The 17,500-nt window shown below is 43.0% G+C and overlaps 1 protein-coding gene across 1 annotated transcript in view; it reads right to left on the minus strand.

The window, feature by feature from the left end:
• The window catches only part of EXTL3 (exostosin like glycosyltransferase 3), a 154,804-nt gene extending 141,059 nt beyond the window's left edge, over window positions 1–13,745 (minus strand). The window contains exon 1 of the mRNA XM_077489237.1: window positions 13,631–13,745. The gene's annotated coding sequence lies outside the window, so the exon portion shown is untranslated. The remainder of the gene's footprint in view (window positions 1–13,630) is intronic.
• Window positions 13,746–17,500: the final 3,755 nt, after the last annotated feature.

The raw sequence follows: 17,500 nt of genomic DNA on the forward strand, positions 1-17,500 counted from the left end.
TGCCTGTTTTGGTATTTTTTTTCAATAAAAAACAAAATAGTATCAGAGAAAAAAAAAAAAAAAAAAAAAAAAAAGAGGGTACAGTATTAAAAATAAAATTTAAATAAAAAAATTTAAATAAAAAAGTAAAGCGCCCTCACCCCCGCCCCCCCCCCCCCCCCATGCTCACACGCAAAAGTGCACATAGATCCTCAGATGCATATGTAAACTGTGATTGCACCACACATGAGGCATTACCATGAATGCAAGAGCAATCATTTTAGAAGCAGACTTCCTGTGTAAACCTAAACTGGTAAACTGCAAAGTTTTTTTAAAGCGTCGCCTATGGATATTTTAAAAAGGTATCATAGTTTGGTGCCATTCCGTGGGCACCAGTGATTTTAAAGCAGGGCACGTTAGGTTTCTATTTACTTAGCGTGACATCTCCTTTTATATTTTATCAAAAGAGAGGTAACATTGTATTTGTGTTCACTAAAACACATTAGGATTTGAAAAAAAGCACTGCGTAAATACTGTGCAACACCCGCCATGTTATTCTCTAGGGCCTCTGTGCAAATAAACCACATGCTGACCAGACCATAGCTGAAAATCGGCTACAGTGCGGTCGGCTTATTCTGGGAGGGCGTCCATGGATGTCCTCCCAGAATCTTGCTCGAGCGCACAGCCGGTAATATCTGTGACCGGCGCGTCACGGATCACGGTAAATGGCCGCTAACAGAGGGCGTTTACCACGTGATCAATCACTTGTAAACAAACCGGCATCGCGTCCGGTTCCTCCCTCCCCACCGTACCTATTGGTACAGTTTGAGGACAGGGGGAGAGATCGGGTGCAGCAGCACTGTGGGCTGGATGTGTAGTGCCCACAGCGCTTATCTGTGCCCATTCCAGTTATCCATCCATAGCAATACTCATCTATCCATCCACATGCTCAGCAATACTCACCCATCCATGCATCCATCGTCAGCAATACTCATCCATCCATGCTCAGCCATCCATCCTCAGCCATACCCACCCAGCCATCCCATCCACACTCAGCCATCCCCAGCCATCCACATTCATGGCTCAATCATGCTTAGCCATCTCCATCCATGGCTTATCCATGCCACTACAGTGCCTCAAAGTGTAATAGGTAGTCAAATTAGATTTGAAATGTATGCCCCTAGAATGCATGATGGCGCTCCCTGCATGTTAGGCCTCTGTATGTCCCCAGGCTGTGTATGTGGTCACTGTGTGAAATTCTCACACATGTGTTACTGCCATACTTAGAGCCGGTTCACACAGGGGCGACTCAGATCCGACTTCAAGTCGCCCCAAGTCACCTCAGGTCACACAACATGTAGAAATTAATGTAAGTGAATGAGAGCTGTCTTAATGCACACTACTGAAGTCGCTCCGACTTCAGAAAAGGTTCCTGTACTACTTCAATCCGACTTGTACCCATTGATTTCAATGGAGGTCGCCTCCAAGTCGGATCTCCGTCTATACAGAGGCGACTCTCAGAGAATTATCAGCTCTCAAAAGGAGTTCCCCCCTGAGAGCTCATTCTCTGATTGGCCACGGCAAGTCGCCTGGCCTGGTGCGACTTAAAGTAGTGTTGTAAGTCGCGTCCAAGTCATGTTGAAAGTCGTGTTGCCCCTGTGTGGACCGAGCCTTAGAAGTAGTAGAATGTATTTCAGGGTGCAATTTGTGGTATGCATATGCTGTGTGTGAGAAAGAACCTGATAATATGACACTTTTGTGAAAAAAAATAAAAATATCTTGATTTTGCAAAGAATTGTGGGGAAAAATTACAACTTCAAAAAACTCACCATGCCTCTTTCTAAATAGCTTAAAAATGTCTACTTTCCAAAAAGGGGTGATTTGGGGGAGATTTTTTCTGTCCTGGTTTGTCAGGCCCCTTTCACACTGGGGCAGTGCGGGCGTCGGCGGTAAAGCGCCGCTATTTTTAGCGGCGCTTTACCATAGTTTTAGCGGCCGAAAAGGGGTTAAAACCACCCGCGGCGGTATAACCGTGCTCCCCATTGATTTCAATGGGTAGGAGGTGAATACACCCCTCCTTTCACCGCTCCAAAGATGTGGCTAGCAGGACTTTTTTCACCGTCCTGCTAGAGCACCGCTCCAGTGTGAATGGGACCGTTTTTTTCAGGCACTACACAGGCGCTATTTTTAGCGCTGTAGCGCCTGAAAACCGTCACAGTGTGAAAGGGGCCTTAGGGTCTCAAGAAATGAGCTAGGCCGTCAGTACATCAGGTGTGATCAATATTTAGTGATTTGCACCATAGCTTGTGGACTTCACACAGACCAAATAATATACATGGATTTGAATTATTTTTTACCAAAGATGTGTAGCAGTATAAAAATTGGGCAAAATTTATGAAGAAAAATTCTTAATTTGCAAAACAGAAATATATATATATATATATATATTTTTTTTTTTTTTTTTTTATTCTTACAGAATTTTCGGTCTTTTTTTTTTATTTATATCGCAAAAAAAAAAACCCAGAGGGAATTAAATATCACCAAAAGAAAGCTCTATTTGTGTGAAAAAAAGGACAAAAAATTCATATGGGTACAGTGTTGCATGTCTGAGTAATTGTCATTCAAAGTTAGAGAGCACCAAAATTTAGCCATAAAATTATTTTTACATGTGGGAGAGAAATGTTAGCGTTGGCCTGGGGGTCAAGCAGATGAATACAGCAATCAAATGTTATTAAACATAACATGCAGTCAATTCAGCTGAACAATGTTCAACCATAAAAAATAAACAAGCAATGCAGAGGAATAAATCTCCATGCATCATACCTTTGTGAGTTAGGCCTCATGCACACGAGACGCAGATGAAACCTCTGTCAAAAAAAAGCTGAAACGCGCGTTTAGAAACGCGCGTTTTGCCGCGTTTGCATGTCGCGTTTAGACGCGTTTAGACGCGTTTAGACGCGTTTGCGTTTAGACGCGTTTATAAAGATAACATCATGTAGACCCTCCCCAAGCTCTCAAAGCATTTTTTTTAACTATTTCTGCTATTTTGATCAGAGTGAGCAGCAGCAGCATAGAGAGCAGTTGTACACTTGCATTTGCCGTGTCACTTGCCACGGCACCTGCCACAAGTTGTGGATTGTCCACTTGCCACGTCACTTGCCACAAGTTGGGGATTGTCCACTTGCCACATCACCTGCCACGTCACCTGCCACAAATTGTGGATTGTCCACTTGCCACGTCACTTGCCACATCACCTGCCACGAGATGTGGATTGTCCACTTTCCACGTCATCTGCCATGCCACCTGTCACAAGCTGTGGATTGTCCACTTGCCACGTCACCAGCCACATCACCTGCCACAAGTTGTGGATTGTCTACTTGCCGCGTCACTTGCCACATCACCTGCCACGTCACTTGCCACATCACCTGCCACAAGTTGTGGATTGTTCACTTGCCACGTCACCTGCCACGTCACCTGCCACAAGTTGTGGATTGTCCACTTGCCACGTCACTTGCCACGTCACCTGCCACGTCACTTGCCACGTCACCTGCCACGTCACCTGCCACAAGTTTTGGATTGTCCACTTGCCATGTCACTTGCCACGTCATCTGCCACGTCACTTGCCACGAGATGTGGATTGTCCACTTTCCACGTCATCTGCCATGCCACCTGCCACAAGCTGTGGATTGTCCACTTGACACGTCACCAGCCACATCACCTGCCACAAGTTGTGGATTGTCCACTTGCCACGTGACTTGCCACATCACCTGCCACGTCACTTGCCACATCACCTGCCACAAGTTGTGGATTGTCTACTTGCCGCGTCACTTGCCACTTCACCTGTCACGTCACTTGCCACGTCACCTGCCACAAGTTGTGGATTGTTCACTTGCCACGTCACCTGCCACATCACCTGCCACAAGTTGTGGATTGTCCACTTGCCACGTCACTTGCCACAAGCTGTGGATTGTCCACTTGCCACATCACTTGCCACGTCACCTGCCACGTCACCTGCCACGTCACCTGACACAAGATGTGGATTGTCCACTTGCCACGTCACCAGCCACATCACCTGCCACAAGTTGTGGATCGTCCACTTGCCACGTCCCTTGCCACGTCCCCTGCCACGTCACCTGCCACAAGTGGATTGTCCACTTGCCACGTCACTTGCCACGTCACCTGCCACAAGTTATGGATTGTCCACTTGCCACGTCACATGCCAGTCACCTGCCACAAGTTGTTGATTTTCCACTTGCCACGTCACCTGCCAAGTCACTTGCCACGTCACCTGCCAGGTCACTTGCCACGTCACCTGCCACAAGTTGTCTATTGTCCACTTTCCACGTCACTTGCCACTTCACCTGCCACGTCACTTGCCACAAGTTGTGGATTGTCCACTTGCCACATCACTTGCCACCTGCCATGTCACTTGCCACAAGTTGTGGATTGTCCACTTGCCACATCACTTGCCACCTGCCATGTCACTTGCCACAAGTTGTGGATTGTCCACTTGCCACGTCACTTGCCACAAGTTGTGGATTGTCCACTTGCAATTGCAATTGTTTAAAATATTTTTCTAATGGTTTTTCATCATTTGCAATCATTTTTGAGATTTTTAATGTAAAAAAAAAGGTCACCTTTAAAAACGCATATAAACGCAAACGCGGCTAAACGCGGTTGCCGCGTTCAGCCGCGTTTAGCCGCGTTTAGCCCCGTTTTGCGTCTGAAACGCAGAAATTTTTGTCTCTGAACGCATTTTTTTGCTTCTGGAAAAACGTGATTAAACGCAACTGCATATAAACGCAAAAAAACGAGACTGTGTGCATGGACACATAGGATAACATTGAATGAGTTCAGGTGCAGTTGAAAAAACTGTCCAACTGCATCTGAACGCGCGTTTAACTGCGTCTCGTGTGCATGAGGCCTTAAGCCCAGCAAGCTCAATTTGTAAATCTTTTACACAAGGATAATAATCTTTATTTTCAGTCATGTGACTCTTATTTGGCTCAGCGGACCCAAAAAAAAAAAAAAGTATTTTTTTCTTCTTTTTAAACCACTTAAGGAGCTATGGTTTTTTTTTTTAAACTTGGTGTTTGCAAGTTAAAAATCACTATTTTTTTCTAGAAAATTAAATTACAACCCCTAAAAATTATAGATTTTATATTTTTTTATTATAAACACCCTAGAGAACAAAATGGCAGTTGTTGCAATACCGTCACACCGTATTTGCGCAGCGGTCTTACAAATACAAATTGTTTTTTTTTGGGGGGGGGGGGGGGGAACGGGACACATTTATTCATTAAAAAAAAAAGAAAACAGTAAAGTTAGCCCATTTTTTTTTTTCATATTGTGAAAGAATTTTATACCGAGTAACGATACCAAACGTCACGCTTCAAAATTGCACCCGCTCGTGGAATGGCAATAAAATTTGACACTTAAAAAATCTCCATAGGCAACGTCTAAAAATTTCAACAGGTTATCAGTTTTGAGTTACAGAGCAGGTCCTTTTGCTGTAATCATTGCTTTCGCTCTAATGATTGTGGCAATACCTCACATGTGTGGTTTGAACACCGTTTACATATGCGAGTGCAACTTACGTATGCGTGTATGCACAGAGGGACAGGGTGCTTTAAAAAAATTAAAAAAATTTAAAAAAAAGGAGAAAAAAAATCATATTTAACATTTTATTTTTACACTATCCCTAAAAAAATAAAAAATAAATAAAAATTTGGCTTAATTTTATTCCTTTTACAAGGAATGTAAACATCCCCGTAATAGGAAAAAAAAAAAAAAAAAAAAAAGCATGACAGGGCCTTTTTATTGTCGAAGACCTCAGGTCTCACATTTTACACTTTAACCACTTCGGCCCCGGAAGAATTTACCCCCTTCCTGACCAGAGCACTTTTTGCGATTCGGCACTGCGTCACTTTAACCACTTGCAGACCGGACCATTTTGCTGGTCAAAGACCAGACCACTTTTTGCGATTCGGCACTGCGTCGCTTTAACTGACAATTGCGCGGTCATGCGACGTGGCTCCCAAACAAAATTTACGTCCTTTTTTTCCCACAAATAGAGATTTCTTTTGGTGGTATTTGATCACCCCTGTGGTTTTTATTTTTTGTGCTATAAACAAAAATAGAGCGACAATTTTGAAAAAAACGCATTATTTTTTACTTTTTGTTATAATAAATATCCCCCAAAAATATTTAAAAAAACTTTTTTCCCTCAGTTTAGGCCGATACGTATTCTTCTACATATTTTTGGTAAAAAAAAAAAAAAAAAAAAAAAAATCGCAATAAGCTATTATTGATTGGTTTGCGCAAAAGTTATAGCGTTTACAAAATAGGGATAGTTTTATAGCATTTTTATTATTATTTTTTTTTACTAGTAATGGCGGCGATCAGCGATTTTTATTGTGACTGCGACATTGTGGGGGACCCATCGGACATTTTTGACACATTTTTGGGACCATTGTCATTTATACAGTAATCACTGCTATATAAATGCAGTGATTCCTGTGTAAATGACACTGGCAGTGAACGGGTTAACCAGTGGGCGGCAGTGTAGGGGTTAAGTGTTCCTAGGGGTGTGTTACTAACTGTGGGGGGGTTGGGCTTTCATTTAGTGAACACTGATCTCTGCTCCAATCACATGGAGCAGAGATCAGCGTCACTAGTTGCTAGGCAGAATGGAAAAATGCTGTTTACACGGCATTTCCTCCATTCGGCCGCTCCGTGAGACGATCGCGGGGATGCCCGCGGCGATCGAGTCCGCGGGTCCCGCGACCGGACTCACGGGGGTCCCGACCAGCGCAGGAGCGCGCCGCCAGCGGCGCGCTCCCGATGGCAGGGTGGCATTGAATATTGGACTACCTGTACGCCAATATGCCTGCCCGTGCGATTCTGTCGACGTACATCGTCGTGCGCTGGTCGGGAAGTGGTTAACTGACAATTGCGTGGTCGTGCGACGTGGCTCCCAAAAAAAAATGACGTCCTTTTATCCCCCCCACAAATATAGCTTTCTTTTGGTGGTATTTTATCACCTCTGCAGGTTTTATTTTTTGCGCTTTAAACATAAAAAGGAACAATTTTGAAAAAAAAAAAAGCATTATTTATAAAAAATTGCATTAATTACTGTAAAAATGTCACAGGCAGTGAAGGGGTTAACCACTAGGTGGCGCTGTAGGGGTTAAGTGTGTCCTAGGGAGTGATTCTAACTGTGTGGGGAGGTGCTGTGTGTGACATCACTGATCAGCGACAGCATCATTAGGCAGAATAGGGAGATGTTTATTTACAATAACATCTCCGCTAGGGCTGCAACTAACGATTATTTCCATAATCGATTAGTTGGCCGATTATTGTTTCGATTAATCGAATAATCTGTTAATAACCTAAGAAAAAAAAAAGTTTGCTGCAATTTCCATTTTTTTGGCCAATTTGTTGTTGGGCAGATTAAAAAACACAAATTGCCGCAAAAACGCATTATTACATGCTTTTCTGCAGCTTCTCCATTGAAGTATATTGAACCAAAATAGCACCGTTTTGCGTTAAAAAAAAGTCCTTGTCTTTTTCAAATAGGCAGCAGCTGAAAAAATCATGGATGTGAACGTGTCCCATAGGAAACCATGTAAATGAACTGTAGTGCGTTTCTGCAAAAAGCACCAAAAAACACAGAGGTGTGACCCAGGCCTGAGATGTTTAGTAACATAATGGGGTTAAAAAACTAAAAATTAGTACAAAAAGACCAAATAATCGCTACGGTAAGGGGTACATTTTTTACTATGGGACAGTGAAAGTAATATTTACAGTAGCGATTTGCTCTTTTTGTACTCTAAAGGGCTCATTTTAGTTTTTTTGTTAACCCCATTATGTTAGTGGCCGATTATTCGATTATGAAAATAGTAATCGATTTCATAATCGATTAGTTGTCGATTAATCGATTCGTTGTTTCAGCCCTAATCTCCGCGTTCTTCCTCAACGTGAGACAATCACGGGTATCCACGGCACCGGCGGTCACAGAGCTTCGGGCACGCACACCCGCAAGCCGCTTTTTATAGGGCAACGTACAGGTACATTAATCTGCCTGTACGCACCATTCTGCTGCAGTAAATCTGCGTGAGGTGTTCAGGAAGCGGTTAAAGAAATAAAACATTTTTTTTTTTAACATTTTTTTTTTAACATTTTTTTTTAACTTTTTTTTAACATTTTTTTTCCTCAATAAAAAATAAAAATAAAAATTCAAGGCCGTTGGGCAGAACGACGTTTGACGTCGCTCCCATCATTCAATGGGATAGAGTCAAGTGGGGGCCCATCATTCCCTCACTCGACTTCCTGACTCTAAAGCCCCATACACACTATCAGATTGTCTGCTGAGTTTTTCCTTCAGGTTTACCAAAACCATGTAGTAGAAGGGCCTGCCTGATTGCATACACATTGAAACTCCTAAGGTCTGACCTCATATTATATGGTTTTGGTAAATCTGAAGGAAAAACATCGGATTGTGTCCAGTATGCTGAGGAGACAATTGGAGGAACATTTGCATTCATCGGCCAGGAAGCTGCGCATGGGACGTACTTGGACAGTCCAACATGACAATGATCCAAAACACAAGGCCAAGTCCACTTGTCATTGGCTACAGCAGAATAAAGTGAAGGTTCTGGAGTGGCCATCTCAGTCTCCTGACCTCAATATCATTGAGTCACTCTGGGGAGATCTCAAACGTTCATACAAGACAGCCCAAGAATTTACAGGAACTGGAGGCTTTTTGCCAAGAGGAATGGGCAGCTTTACCATCTTAGAAGATAAAGAGCCTCATCCACAAATACCACAAAAGACTTCAAACTGGAATTGATGTTAAAGGGGGCAATACACGGTATTAAGAACTGGGGTATGTAAACTTTTGGTCAGGGTCATTTGGGTAGTTTCTGTTGACATTATGAGTTAAAAAGAGTAAACACAGTTTATTGATAATAAATGGCTAAAACCAAACACTGATCATGAGTGAAAGAAAAGTTTTTGTTATCATTCATATTGGCAAGAAATCATAAATTCTGCCAGGGTATGTAAACTTATGAGCACAGCTGTATCAAAAAAAAAAAAAAAATTATATATATATATATATATATATATATATATATATATATATTTTTTTTTTTTTTTTCCCCCTCCCCAAGTACACAGTGTGTGGAATATATTGTATATAGAAAGATAGCACAGATTGGGGTTTATTTACTAAAGCTGGAGAGTACAAAGTCAGGCTCACTTCTGCTTCCAGGTATTATTGCCCAACCTTAATGGAACAAGCCGAGGTTAGAAGCTGATTGGTTTCTATGCAGAAGTGAGCCTGATTTTGCACTCTCCAGCTTTAGTAAATGAACCCCATTGTGTAGAATATACTGTATACAGAGGAGGAGTACACAGTCTATAGAATATGAGATGAGCACAGTGTATATAATATACTGCGATGAGCAATTTTACATTTTAGCAGAGCGTTTTGAAATTATGTGCAAAATTGCAGGAATTCCGCCTTGCCATTCAAAGCGCCTGTGTGTGAACGGAGCCTAATTGAACAGGTAGAAGTTAGAAGCCGACTGGTTACTGTGCACAGCTTCACCAGATCCTGTGCTCCAGTTTTACTGAATCTCCCCCATGGTGTAGATGGTACATAGTACACAGAGGTATTGTGAAATGTACAGGGAGCACGTCGGGTATAGAGTGATTATATGACATGCATACAAATAATGAGGTGTACACACAGGGTAGATGGTAAACATTATGGAGGGATATACACACTTGCATGTGGGGAATATACAATGAGAAGTGTGTGTAAAAAATAAATATATATTACACACACAAAATGAGTATACAATGTATGTATGTATACGCCTAATTGTATAGGGGGGGTATGCAATGTATATACACAGTGAGGGGGGGTATACAATGTATATACACAGTGAGGGGGGTATACAATGTATATACACAGTGAGGGGGGGTATACAATGTATATACACAGTGAGGGGGGGGGTATACAATGTATATACACAGTGAGGGGGGGGGGGTATACAATGTATATACACAGTGAGGGGGGGGGTATACAATGTATATACACAGTGAGGGGGGGGGGTATACAATGTATATACACAGTGAAGGGGGGTATACAATGTATATACACAGTGAGGGGGGGGGGTATACAATGTATATACACAGTGAGGGGGGGGGGTATACAATGTATATACACAGTGAGGGGGGGGGGGTATACAATGTATATACACAGTGAGGGGGGGGGGGTATACAATGTATATACACAGTGAGGGGGGGGGGTATACAATGTATATACACAGTGAGGGGGGGGGGTATACAATGTATATACACAGTGAGGGGGGGGGGGTATACAATGTATATACACAGTGAGGGGGGGGGGGTATACAATGTATATACACAGTGAGGGGGGGGGGTATACAATGTATATACACAGTGAGGGGGGGGGGGGTATACAATGTATATACACAGTGAGGGGGGGGGGGGTATACAATGTATATACACAGTGAGGGGGGGGTATACAATGTATATACACAGTGAGGGGGGGGGGTATACAATGTATATACACAGTGAGGGGGGGTATACAATGTATATACACAGTGAGGGGGGGGGTATACAATGTATATACACAGTGAGGGGGGGGGGGTATACAATGTATATACACAGTGGGGGGGGGGGGGGTATACAATGTATATACACAGTGGGGGGGGGGGGGTATACAATGTATATACACAGTGAGGGGGGGGTATACAATGTATATACACAGTGAGGGGGGGGGGTATACAATGTATATACACAGTGAGGGGGGGGGTATACAATGTATATACACAGTGAGGGGGGGGGGGGGGGTATACAATGTATATACACAGTGAGGGGGGGGGGTATACAATGTATATACACAGTGAGGGGGGGGGGTATACAATGTATATACACAGTGAGGGGGGGGGGGTATACAATGTATATACACAGTGAGGGGGGGGGTATACAATGTATATACACAGTGAGGGGGGGTATACAATGTATATACACAGTGAGGGGGGGGTATACAATGTATATACACAGTGAGGGGGGGGTATACAATGTATATACACAGTGAGGGGGGGTATACAATGTATATACACAGTGAGGGGGGGTATACAATGTATATACACAGTGAGGGGGGGGTATACAATGTATATACACAGTGAGGGGGGGGGTATACAATGTATATACACAGTGAGGGGGGGTATACAATGTATATACACAGTGAGGGGGGGTATACAATGTATATACACAGTGAGGGGGGGGTATACAATGTATATACACAGTGAGGGGGGGGTATACAATGTATATACACAGTGAGGGGGGGTATACAATGTATATACACAGTGAGGGGGGGTATACAATGTATATACACAGTGAGGGGGGGTATACAATGTATATTGATTTATAATGTATATACCAAAAATGGTGAAAGGTTTGGGGGATAAAAACATATTGAGAGCGACTTCAGGAACTTAATATATGTAGTCTGGAGAAAAGAAGGGGAAGGGGAGACATGATGGAAACCTTTAGAATACATAAAGAGGGTGAAGGAGGTTCAGGAAGGCAGTCTTTTCGATATGAAACCAAAATCACGAACACAGGGACATGACCCCAAACTGGAGGAACGTTCAAAAAGAATCTTAGAAAGTATTATTTTACTGAAAGGATAGTTGACGATTGGAATAAACTTCCAGCAGAGGTAGTGGGACAGTCAACAATAAATGGCCTCAGCCACGCTTGGGATAAACATAGATCTATAGTTAAACAAAGTTAGTGGGAACAAAAAAATAAAAAAATAATGGGCAGACACGATGGACTACTTTCTAGACTTTTTCCACCACTACTTTTCTATATAGGTATACAATGAGGAGTGTACAATGTACATATATACAATCACTGTATATCTATATGCATTGTATTACAATGTATGTAGCTTTATAATGCATATAAGAGATACAATGAGGTGTAAATAGGTATATTATGGGGTGTACTGTATACAGAGGTAATATTACATGCAGACAGTATATCTAGTGTACGCAGAGCACACAGGATATATACAGAGAAAATGTGAGGTGTAGACAACATATATAAATACTTGGTGTATACACATGATATATGGTACAATGTACAGGGAAGTATATACTATGTGAGTGTACATACAATATATAAAATGTGTGTGTGAATATATTATATATATATATATATATATATATATATATATATATATATATATATATATATATATATATATATATATATATATTGAAGTGCAAACAGAAATTATATGAGGTATATGGGGAGTATACAAAGGTAACATGGAGGTGTATGAGATGTATACAATGTATATGGCAGGGTATACAAAAGTAACATGGAGGTATATGGGATGTATACAATGTATATGGCGGAGTATACAAAAGTAACATGGAGGTATATGGGATGTATACAAAGTATATGGGGGTATACAGAAGTAACATGGATGTATACAATGTATATGGGGGGGTACACAGAAGTAACATGGAGGTATATGAGATGTATACAATGTATATGGGGGGGTACACAGAAGTAACACGGAGGTATATGAAATGTATACAATGTATATGGGGGGGTACACAGAAGTAACACGGAGGTATATGAGATGTATACAATGTATATGGGGGGGTACACAGAAGTAACACGGAGGTATATGAGATGTATACAATGTATATGGGGGGGTACACAGAAGTAACACGGAGGTATACGAGATGTATACAATGTATATGGGGGGGTACACAGAAGTAACACGGAGGTATACGAGATGTATACAATGTATATGGGGGGGTACACAGAAGTAACACGGAGGTATACGAGATGTATACAATGTATATGGGGGGGTACACAGAAGTAACACGGAGGTATACGAGATGTATACAATGTATATGGGGGGGTACACAGAAGTAACACGGAGGTATACGAGATGTATACAATGTATATGGGGGGGTACACAGAAGTAACACGGAGGTATACGAGATGTATACAATGTATATGGGGGGGTACACAGAAGTAACACGGAGGTATACGAGATGTATACAATGTATATGGGGGGGTACACAGAAGTAACATGGAAGTCCCCATATACAGACGTAACATGGAAGTATATGGGGTATAAAGGGGTATACAATGTATATGGGGTTATACAGTAGTAATGTGAGGTATAAAGGGGTATACAGCGGTAATACCAGGTGTATACAATGTATATGGGCAGTATATAGAGATAATGAGGGTATATAGGGGGTATACAATGTATATGAGGGGTATGCAGAGGCAATATGAGGTATATACAATGTATATGAGGGGTATAGAGAGGTAATATGAGGTATATACAATGTATATGAGGGGTATAGAGAGGTAATATGAGGTATATACAATGTATATGAGGGGTATAGAGAGGTAATATGAGGTATATACAATGTATATGGGAGTATAGAGAGGTAATGTGAGGTGTATGGAGATCTAGAATGTATATGGGGAGTACACAGAAGGGTATAGAGCGGTAATATGAGGTGTATACAGAGTACACACACCCCCCGATCTCGGTCTCCCCTCTTCTTACCGGGGCCCGCCGCTCTCCTCCTTCTCACCCTCCGCTCCGCCAGCTATAGATGATGCTGCCGTTGTCGTGCCGCGCGCGCGCACCCGCCGAAACCTCGCGAGATTTCCATCCGCGTGCACGCCGCTCTCTCTCTCCTTCGTCCCCGCCCCTGTGACTGTTCCCTGTGTGCGCGCCTCTCAGAGAAAGGGAAAGGTGGTAGAGGAAGAAAGGTGGGGGGGGGCGCGCTTTCAGAGATTGCTCCACAGCGGCCGCTGGCGGCCGCATCCTGCGTTACCATAGAGACAGTGCGAGGCAACTCAGTTCCAGCAATGCCCCCCCCACTTCTCTTAACCACTTCAATACTGGGCACTTAAACACCTTCCTGCCCAGACCAATTTTGAGCTTTCAGCGCTGTCGCACTTTGAATGACAATTGCGCGGTCATGCTACACTGTACCCAAATGAAATTTTTATCATTTTTTCCCACAAATAGAGCTTTCTTTTGGTGGTATTTGATCACCTCTGCGGTTTTTATTTTTTGTGCTACAAATAAAAAAATACCGAAAATTTTGAAAAAAAAAATGTTTTTTTTTTTGTTTCAGTTTCAAAACTTTGTAAATAAGTACGTTTTCTCCTTCACGGATGGGCACTGATGGGGCTACACTGATGGGCACTGATAAGGCAGCACTGATGGGCACCAATGAAGGGGCACTGATGAGGTGGCATTGATGGACACTGATAGGCGGCACTGATAGGCGACACTGATAGGCGACACGGATGGACACTGATAGGTGGCACAAATTGGCACTGATAGCTGGCACGTATTGGCATGGATGGGCGGCACAGATGGGCATGGGTAGGCGGCACAGATGGGCATGGGTAGGCGGCACAGATGGGCATTGGTAGGCGGCACAGATGGGCATGGGTGGGCACTGATAGGCGGCACAGGTGGGCACTGATAGGCGGCACAGGTGGGCACTCATTAGCGGCACAGGTGGGCACTCATTACCGGCACAGGTGGGCACTCATTAGCAACACAGGTGTTATACTGTACTAATGGATGCCAATCAGTGCCAAACAATAATGCATGCCAATCAGTGATGCCCATTGTGGGCACTGATTGCCATCCATTATGGGCACTGATTGGCATCCATTGTGCCTGACTGGCATCCCTGGTGGTCTAGGGAGGATTACCTCTGCTGGGCATCCCTGGTGGTCTGGTGGTCCAGTGTGGGCATCCTCGGGGGGGCTGTGCTGATAATCGATCAGCACAGACCCCCCCTGTCAGAGGAGCAGCCGATCGGCTCTCCTCTACTCGCGTCTGACAGACGTGAGTGAGGAAAAGCCGATCACCGGCTCTTCCCATTTACACTGTGATCAGCCGTGATTGGACACGGCTGATCACGTGGTAAAGAGTCTCCGTCGGAGACTCTTTACCGAGATCGTAGTTGCCGGGTGTCAGACTGACACCCCGCAACAACGATCGCCGCGATGCGCGCCCCCGGGGGCGCGCAGCGGCTCATAATCCTGATCACGTCATATGACGTCCGGTTAGGATTATGAAACCACTTTGCCGCCGTCTATTTGTAATAGGGCGGGCGGCAAGTGGTTAAATTGTCTCATTACAAGTCATAGCAAAAATATGGGGGGGGGGCTGCTACCTCTGCGCTCCTGAAAATGCAGACTGCCTGGCTGTGCCTTCTCTAACCCTTTCCCGGCTGGACCACACATGTAAAAACACACATTTTAGGCCTGAGGATTAAATAAACCGATAAAATTCCACATCCTTGCCGCTCTTTCAGTAAAGAACCCTCTACGTAGTTTAAGGTTAAACCTATTTTCTTCTAATTTTAATGAGTGGCCACAAGTCTTGTTAAACTCCCTTCTAAGAAAAAGTTGTATCCCTATTGTGGAGTCACCAGTACGGTATTTATATTTTGAAATCATATCCCCCTCTCAAGCGTCTCTTCTCCAGAGAGAATAAGTTCAGTGCTCGCAACCTTTCCTCATATCTAATATCCTCCAGACCCTTTATTATCTTTGTTGCCCTTCTTTGTACTCGCTCCATTTCCAGTACATCCTTCCTGAGGACTGGTGCCCAGAACTGGACAGCATACTCCAGGTGCGGCCGGACCAGAGTCTTGTAGAGCAGGAGAATTATCATTTTATCTGTGGAGTTGATCCCCTTTTTAATGCCAATATTCTGATTTCTTTGTTAGCAGCAGCTTGGCATTGCATGCCATTGCTGAGCCTATCATCTACTAGGTTCTTTTCCATCCTAGATTCTCCTAGAGGTTCTCCCCCCAGTGTATAGATTGCATTCATATTTTTGCCACCCAAATGCATTATTTTACATTTTTCTACATTGAACCTCATTTGCCATGTAGTTGCCCACCCCATTCATTTGTTCAGATCTTTTTACAAGGTTTCCACATCCTGCGGAGAAGTTGTTGCCCTGCTTAGCTTAGTATCATCTGCAAATACAGAGATTGAACAGTTTACCCCATCCTCCAGGTCATTTATGAACAGATTAAATAGGATTGGTCCCAGCACAGAACCCTGGGGGACCCCACTACCCACCCCTGACCATTCTGAGTACTCCCCATTTATCACCACACTCTGAACTCACCTTGTAGCCAGTTTTCAATCCATGTACTCACCCTATGGTCCATGCCAACAGACCTTATTTTGTACAGTGAACGTTTATGGGGAACTGTGTCAAATGCTTTTGTAAAATCCAGATACACCACTTCTCCGGGCCTTCCTTTATCTAGATGGCAACTCACCTCCCCATAGAAAGTTAATAGATTGGTTTGGTAAGAACGATTCTTCATGAATCCATGCTGATTACAGCTAATGATATCGTTTTAATTACTAAAATCTTGTATATTGTCCCTTATCATCCCCTCCAAGAGCTTGCATACTTTTGATGTTAGGCTAACTGGACTGCAACTCTGAGGGATGTATTTTGGGCCCTTTTTAAATATTGGTGCTACATTGGCTTTTCTCCAATCAGCTGGTACCATTCCAGTCAGTAGACTGTCAGTAAAAATTAGGAACAATGGTCTGGCAATTATTTGACTGAGTTCCCTAAGTACCCTCGGGTGCAAGCCATCTGGTCCCCGCGATTTAATAATGTTAAGTTTCCCAAGTCTCATTTTAATTCTGTCCTCTGTTAACCATGTAGGTACTTCCTGTGATGTGTCATGAGGATAAACACTGCAGTTTTGGTTACTGAAGCCCCCCGATTCCCTCGTGAAGACTGATGAGAAGAATAAAGTCAATACCTTGGCTGTCTCCTCATCCTTTTTAACAAGATGTCCTTCCTCATTCTTTATGGGGCCAATATGGTCTGTTCTCCCTTTTTTACTGTTTACATACTTTTTTTTTTGCTCTCCTCCACTATGTGTCTTTTGTGTTCTATCTTAGCTGCCCTAATTGCACCCTTACATTTCTTTTTGCATTTTTTATAAAGTCTAAATGCTGATGATGATCCCTGAACCTTGTATTTTTTGAAGGCCTTCTCCTTTGCTTTTATATGCATTTTTACATTGGAGTTAAGCCACCCGGGACTTTTGTTAGCTCTTTTAAATTTATTACCCAATGGGATGCATTGGCTAATGCCCTTATTTAACCACTTCAATACTGGGCACTTATACACCTTCCTGCCCAGACCAATTTTCAGCTTTTAGCACTGTCACACTTTGAACGACAATTGCGTGGTCATGCTACACTGTACTCATACTCAATTTTTATCATTTTGTTCCCACAAATAGAGCTTTCTTTTGGTGGTATTTGATCACAAAATTTTGAAAATTTTTTTTTTTTGTTTCGGTTACAAAACTTTGTAAATAAGTACGTTTTCTCCTTCACTGATGGGCACTGATGGGGC

This window comes from Lithobates pipiens, unplaced genomic scaffold (assembly GCF_037356315.1).
Source record: "Lithobates pipiens isolate NorthernLeopardFrog02 unplaced genomic scaffold, aLitPip1_a1.2 Scaffold_18, whole genome shotgun sequence".
Taxonomy (NCBI): Eukaryota; Metazoa; Chordata; class Amphibia; order Anura; family Ranidae; genus Lithobates; species Lithobates pipiens.